Here is an 8454-nt window from a genome sequence, read left to right on the forward strand (position 1 = left end):
CTCCGGCCGTATGTCTTGAACACTCAGGTGAGGAGAGGGGCTGAGCTGTCAACTGATCACCACCTGGTGGTGACTTGGATCTGTGGGCAGGGGAGGAAGCTGGACAGACTCGGCAGACCCAAACGTATTGTGAAGGTCTGCTGGGATCGTCTGGTGGAACCCTCTGTCAGGGAGGTCTTCAACTCCAACTTCCAGGAGAGCTTTGACCAGATCCCGAGGGAGGCTGGGGACATTGAGTCCGAATGGACCATGTTCTCCACTTCCGTTGTTGACGCAGCTGTTCGGAGCTGTGGCCGTAAGGTCTCCGGAGCCTGTCGTGGCGGCAATCCCCGATCCCGGTGGTGGACACCGGAAGTAAGGGATGCTGTCAAGCTGAAGAAGGAGTCCTGTCGAGCCTGGTTGGCTCGGGGGACTCCTGAGGCAGCTGACGGGTACCAGCAGGCCAAGCGTGCTGCGGCACGGGCAGTCACGGAAGCAATAACTCGGGTCTGGGAAAAGTTCGGGGAGGCCATTGAGGAGGGCTACCAGCCTCAGCCTCGTGGAAATTCTGGCAAACCATCCGGCGCCTCAGGAGGGGGAAACAGTCCTCCACCAACACTGTTTATGGTGGAGGTGGGGAGCTGTTGACCTCGACTGGGGATATCATCAGGCAGTGGAAGGAATACTTCGAGGATCTCCTTAATCCCACTGACACGCCTTCCATAGAGGAAGCAGGGGCTGGGGACTCAGGTGGATTCATCCATCCAAGCCGAAGTCACTGAGGTAGTTGGGAAGCTTCTTGGTGGCAAAGCACCAGGGGTGGATGAGATCCACCCTGAGTACCTCAAGTCTCTGGATGTTGTGGGGCTGTCTTGGCTGACACGTCTCTGCAGCATGTGTTGCAACTATCTGGGGATCATACTCCTTAGCCTCCCTGGGAAAGTCTACTCCAGGGTACTGGAGAGGAGAATTCTGCCGATAGTCGAACCTCAGATTCTGGAGGAACAATGCGGTTTTCGTCCTGGCCATGGAACACTGGACCAGCTCTATACCCTCCGCAGGGTGCTTGAGGGTTCATGGGAATTTGCCCAACCAGTCCACATGTGTTTTGTGGACTTGGAGAAGGCATTCGACCGTGTCCCACGCGGCATTCTGTGGGTGGTGCTCCGGGAGTATGGGGTCGGAGGCCCTCTGCTAAGGGCTGTACGGTCCCTGTACGACCGGAGCAGGAGTCTGGTTTGCATTGCCGGCAGTAAGTCAGACCTGTTCCTGGTGCATGTTTGACTGCCCTTTGTCACAGGTTCTGTTCAATATTTTTATGGACAGAATTTCTAGGCGCAGTCAGGGGCTGGAGGGGGTCTAGTTTGGGAGCCACTGGATTTCATCTCTGCTTTTTGCAGACAATGTGGTCTTGTCGTCCAGCCAGGACCTCCAACATGTTCTGGGGCAGTTTGCAGCCGAGTGCGAAGCAGCTGGGATGAAAATCAGCACCTCCAAGTCTGAGGCCATGGTTCTCGACTGGAAAAAGGTGGCTTGCTTCCTCCGGGTTGGGGGAGAGTTCTTGCCTCAAGTGGAGGAGTTCCAAGTATCTTGGGGTCTTGTTCACGAGTGAGGGAAGGATGAAGCATGAGATCGACAGGCGGGTCGGTGCAGCAGCCGCAGTAATGCGGCCGTTGTTTCGTTCTTTCGTGGTGAAGAGAGAGCTGAGCCGAAAGGCGAAGCTCTCAATTTACCGGTCAATCTAAGTTCCTACCCTTACCTATGGTCATGAACTTTGGGTCATGACCGAAAGAATAAGATCCTGGATACAAGCGGCCAAAATGAGTTTCCTCCGCAGGGTGGCGGGGTGCTCCCTTAGAGATAGGGTGAGGAGCTCTGTCACCCGGGAGGAGCTCGGAGTAGAGCCACTGCTCCTCCACATCGAGAGGAGCCAGCTGACGTGGCTCAGGCATCTGTTTATTATTATTATTATTATTATTATTATTATTAATAATAATAATAATAATAATAATAATAATAATAATAATAATGACACACACAGTATAACATTTATAACATTTAAGGCAGGGCAGGCATTTTAAGCCACAGCTGTTTACATGAAAACAATACAACTAGCACTTATCCTTGAGGCACCACTTGCATTTCACTGTGATGTTGTTCTTATCTTATTCACTCAAAAATTCAGTATAATGGGAATTTTCCCGCAAATATACACAAAACTGTAGGTTTATCTTTCACTGGCACATAGCCATCTGCTGATCAGCAGGAGTGAAACATAAACAGTGCAAATGCTTCAGGGATTTTACATTATTTATGTGGCATAAAAGGAAAGAAAAGGAAAAGACAACAAAAAACGTACCAATTAACGTAAACAGATGACTGTAACAAGTGACCCCCCAGCACTGACGTAATGTCAGCTATCACAGATAGAGGAGACAGACACTGACGTCAGCTGAGACATATCTTAAAAGGTCTCATATTATACTGTTTTTCATCAGTTTCACCCAGCTGTCACACGTTCAACAACCCTGTATTCGATATGCATTGCCCCAAACCCATCCATGGTCCTACAGCTGTCTAAAAGTCGCTCTACTGAGAGCAGACTGTTTCTGTGCCTGCACCTTTAAATGCTAATGAGCTCCATCTGTCAGTTCCTACTTGGAGAGCCCTGCCTGCTACACGCCCCTCTCAGGAAGAGGATGCTGCTTGCTCCAGCAAGAGCATGCGCTAACATTTTATGGTGGACGTATTGCTATGGCTCGCGGAGATGCTTTCGTTCAAACATACCAGTTTGACTCAGAATGGGACCCAGAAGGAGAGGCTCCTGAAGAAGTACAGACTCTATGGCTGCAGCAAGATACTGTTTGGACACTGTACGCATTGTCTCTTTCTCCAGTCTGCACATTTCCAGACTTTTTACTGTGACAACCAAGCTCCATTGTAATATTATTAACATTAAACTCGCTTCAAACGCCATTGCAATTAGCAGAGCTAACTAGTTAGCCAATTTCTAGCTGACTTCACCATACTTGTAGGCAACTTTAAATACTATCAACAACGTGGCAACACTTACCTGTGGCTCAGGTGCAGTTGCTGGGTCCGGCATGGTTGGGAATGATCCTTTAAGTGGGTCAGTGGAGTGCAATGTGAAGTGGTTAGCACACACATACAAACTATCAGGCAGCATAGCGGGCATGTTGTCCTTAAAAATGAAACGCAACCACTGTCTCTTCTGTTGTTCTGTAGCTGGGACAGAATATAGGCACTTATGTTGATTTTTACAAACAACAACAGAGTGATTTGCATGTCTAGCTCTGAGCAACAACATTGTGAAACACTGCTGTCTCCCTGCTGGACACACCGAACTTCACCTCGGGGATGAACACCCCCCTCTCGCATATCTCCTATCAGTGCGCAGAGACCTGCAGATGAAAATCTCTCTGTTTGTTACATAATGAAAGGAGCTGAATCTGAACAGCCTGTAGGAGCACTGTTTTACCAGTGGGTGGGCTGCAAAGACCACGCAGGAATGGACCCGTTTACATATGTAAAGACCAGAGAAAATGTGTTTTTCATAATATGGGACCTTTAAACATTTGAGATGAGATGAAAAAAGCTGAAAATCAGTGACTCTAAAAAAAAGAAAACATGAAATACCCATCAAATTCCCCCCAAGTTTACAAATATAATGAAACAACTTTTAATGTTTGTTTATTTCTCAATGTAACTCTTAAAATGTTTTTTTTTTTTTTTTTTTTTCAGTGCTGGAGCAACTTTCTTAAAATGCAAATGTTTAATTGCTAATGTTTCCTTTTTTAGTCCAGGTTTGTTTTCAATGACAGATTATCTTTACAATGCCAAAATTGATTGTCTCTGTTATGGCTCCATAGGCTTACCCTCGTAGTATAATTTACACATTTTTTTTTAAATTATGGAGCCTCTTTTAGGTCAGTCAGTTTATAGATATCTTGACTAAAAAGACTTTAACATTGTAAAAAGATACTTCTTACCAGGTATTGTCCAAAACAGTTGCTTATAAACTGCCATATCGTGTTTGATGGATTTGCGGTCCTTGTGTTGACTTAAAATGCTAATAAAGATGCATCAATGAACTTTACAAACTTTAAGTTTGTTGAACTTAAATAACTGTAAAGCTGGTGGCTCCCTAAACTCTAATATGGCATTCCTCTTGCTGAAGATAACTGATGATGCAGCACACAATAAGCACATTATACCCTATCACGCTTGTAATTCTTTTTGGAGGGAAATTCTTTGTGACGTGACACACACGCATTGCTACCCATGCCTGGATTTAATCCAGCCTCTGGAGCCACTTTTTCTGCATTGGGTTTATGGGAAACAAGTTGAACAATTGCCTTGTGATCTACAGATCAGAACTCAGTGAATTGACTGGAAATAAACTGTTAATCTCAATTGGACTTTTTCATCCTTGACAAGACCTTTTAGGCCTCTGTCTGTTGTACTCCATCAGGGGTTAATTGTACAACTTGGAATGTGAGCTCTCCCCCTTCTTGCTCTAGGGCATATGTACATATTCTCTGTGGAATGCCGGAAAGGCATTGTTGTCGTCTTCTGAAACGTTTCTGAGGTCTTTTAATGTTATGTTCCCAAGCCCTCTGCATAGTGTAAGTCACAGTCGACTAATTGGTGTAGTTGGAGTTTTCAGGGAAAGAATGGCAAGGATGTGGTCACAGTTGCATGGGATTTGTCTAGAGGGATAAAGGCATCAGTAGGCACATGGAGAATGTTAAAGAGGGATACAAAAGGAGTAGCCATGAATTAGGAACCATTACTAAATACCATGGCTGTTAAGCTGAGAGTCATTCAGTTTGTTCAGGAATGTCCTCACAGTCACTCATATAGATAGAATTGTAAAAGTTCTTGACCTGCTTGTACTATTCATTATCCTTCAAGTTTGCCATTACAGAAACAAACATTACAAACCAACTCAAACATGGTAAACTGTTGTCTCCAAATGGCATCAAAAACTGACAATGTAATACCCCAAGTAACATGTCTTGGCATCAATAAATGGCAAACATTGTAGTCATATTTAATCATTCCACTGAACGATCACAAAGGTAATGTTTGGAAACATTTTTGATTCAAAACCATAAATAGAGTTCTAGGTAAATGAAAGTGTTAGCATCAAGTGAGTTAGCCCTGGGTTTATTGTTAGAGTGGAGAGGTGCTGTAGTTGAACTAAATCACATTTTAGTAACACTAAATAGAAGTCTGTGCATACCTCAGCTTTGGGGCCAAGGTTTGGTATAAATTTGGTACTATGGGGAAAAAAGGCAAAATTATGAATATCTTGATGAAAAGACCAGTGTCAGTTTACCTTAACAGTGTTAAATATTCTTTCTTTACAGGTGTTGTTCAAAGTAGTTGCTATATCACCTCCATGTTTATTGGATTTGTGGTCAGGCCCCAATCAATCCATCCATTGTCTCAAATCACTAATCCTTTTCAGTGTCTAGGGGTTGTGTACATCATATTCAATTTTTCTGGAGAAATTATCAAGGAATGAGGGGCACTGAACTAACTCTACTTCTAGTTGACATTGAACGGTCTCAAGGTTTCCGAGAGCCTTCATCGGTTACATAGTTATCTTAAAAGTTAAAAGTGAGTATTGGTCGACAGTCTGTGGCTTGTGTGTCAGCAGCGTCCTCAGAAGAAAAATGGAACTTCAACAGAAACTGCCTGAGGCTGTCATAGTGGCCAGCCGGGTTCCCAAGAAAGGAGACATCTGGGGATTGGCAGGCTCTGGAGTAGCCGGCTGACAGCTAGCAGCCATCTGAGTCACTGCTATTGAGATTGTCAACCAAAGCCACTCTGAGATCAGCCACTTCAGAAATGATTTCCATGGCGCATGGAGAGTATAGTGGAGGAGAAGACCTGGTTTGAAGGCAGGAAGGCAGGCAGAGTTGACTGGAGCCAGCTTGGAGGAACTCAGGAGAGCAGGCGAGCAGGAAACAAAGCAGAACGGCACTGGAGATTTCTGCATGAACCAACAAAGAGAAGGGCATGAGCGCAAAGGCAAAAAACACAGACAGCCCTCTTGAGGTCTGCAGCCTGGGGGAGTCCAGAGGCGGTCGCCTCCAGAGGCCTCCACCAGGGCTGTTGTCAATAACTTAAACACACTGGGGGCTGATAACGAAGGAAATGACTGGAACCCAACTGAGGCTGGCAGCAAAGGTGAGGGCTGGGACCCAGTGGAGGCCAGCAGCAAAAGCTGAGACCCTCAGAAAGACTTGGTGCGATTTAGTGTGATATAATACAGTCTAACACAGTTCTTAACATTTGTTTCATGCAGTCGTTTATTTTCCATTATAATTTAAAATAAGCTATTTCTCCATGGTTCCCTGGTCTTTTATTAAGTTTGCCTGAAATACGTCATGGAAGACCTCAAGTATTTTTGTTCCTTAGAGGCATGGGGATTAAACATACAAATGTGATTTTGAAACCACACTAAAGGGAGCAGCAATGACAATGATGTTAGACTGTCGCTAATGTCCACATTAGTATTCTCTTCTTCTCACTTGCTGTTGATAATCATGATTGTGATCATGACTTTTGTAGTAGACAGACAACAAAAATACTTCCTGCATGACAAACATTTTGATGTTTTAAATACCATACCATCACCTCGTTGCCCTGGTAATCCAGAAAATGGAGGAAAAACTTGTTCTGGCTGTAACTGTCCATCCTGAGATTTTGTAACTCTCATAAAAGAAACAGAAAAAAATTCAAATAAACAAATAACAATCATATTACCAAATCCCACAGTGAAAAGCCCTGATTCTGATCCCCTTTTTTATTCATCAGTGCAGTGCATGCAATGTACTGGGTATCGTTCAGCACCTATCAATATGTGAGCTGGTGTTCCCCAGCCTTAGCCGTCACTTCTAGCCTTCCCCCACCACTTTGTACCCCTTCTGTAGTAACTTGTGCCTCAGCCTGCCTCTACTCAGGAGAATCCCGATGACCTAGATTCAGACGGATTTTACTGCCGGCTCCAAACCGGGTTGTTTGCACTCTGCTATTAGTACCAAATCCACACTGTGCTCGCACATCAGTGCTCTGACCCACATCTCCATGGCAACAGCTCCACAATGCCCTGATGATGCAGTAGCAGCAGTGGCTGATGGAGTGTAGCTGTACCCTCTTACATATTGGTTTTACTCCCCCTCACTCCCCACCCCCTGTACCCTCACTCACCATGCACAGCCCTACATGCTGAAGAGGGGACTATCAAACACAGTTATGAAGATGTATTGTCTGTCTTGCCTCTTTTCAAATCTTTTCACCAGTGATTGGAATGATAGATTTTTCTTGTCTGTGTCTCCTTTAAGCCACACTGGTGACCGACCCTCCATCCATCCTGTGCCATATGCTCCCATAATTCACTGCCAGTTTCTTTTTTCGCCCCACGTGTGTTGCCCTGTCAGGGGTCTGCTCCCTTTCTCTGTTGATCATTGTGTTGTTCATGGTTAATCCAAACAACACTCAGGATTATAACATTTTAAACAGATCAAAGTGTTATGTGTAATAGTTCCATGGAGTTGATTCAGATATTTATTCTGATGCAGGTCATGGAACATAACCAGTGACATTAACAGGTTTTGCTGCAAGCAGCAGCAGTTTTTCAATCCTCACACAAAAGGGAGTTGGCTGTTTGGGTGTACAAAGTTCCCTGTATCTGTGTCCCTGTCTCTTGCCAACAGTCCCTGTCCCTTGCCAACAGAAATCCCTCCTCTTGATTTTATTACAATAACGCACTGTCATTTCACATTCATACCGGGTGAAACCTACTCTGCCAACTGCCACCACCCTGCTCAGATAACACCAGTGACAATCAGCAGTCTGTCTATTCGTCTCTGGGTACCTGCTGGGGCAGTTTATAATATGGCGAATAGCCAATGGTGGCTGTCAGGCAGACTCCCAGGACAGGCAGATCCCACCCTAATATTCTGTAACCTGTTAGCCTAGTGCTAAAACTGTTGTGCTTACCGGCCTTTACCAGTCAGGTGAAAACTCATCAGTGTCATCAGTTACTTCCCTTGCCTGGGTGGAATGATGGAATGAACTGGTGCTAATGTTGCTGTAGATCTTATAAGATTCAAGGATTGTTTAATACCTTGATATTTGAAAGACTCGAAACAATGAGTCCAGTCCACTGAACCATTGACCAAATGATGATTAAAAAAAAAACCCTGGAAGAGTTTAATGGCTCAATATTACAATGATAAAGGTCAAAATAGAAAAAGCGTGTCTGATCCAGCCAGAGTGTAGGTTAATAATCTGCTTCATTATCTTCTGCTTTTGTAATATCGCTGGCAGATTAGATCACAGCTGTCTTAACCATTTTCTGTGTGTTAAAACAGTTATATTCAGATTAAATGCCCTGGGGAATGTCATAGCACATCTTACTGGATCATTTCTATTAGCGAC

The sequence above is a fragment of the Acanthopagrus latus genome, chromosome 22, assembly GCF_904848185.1.
Source record: "Acanthopagrus latus isolate v.2019 chromosome 22, fAcaLat1.1, whole genome shotgun sequence".
NCBI classification, from domain to species: Eukaryota; Metazoa; Chordata; class Actinopteri; order Spariformes; family Sparidae; genus Acanthopagrus; species Acanthopagrus latus.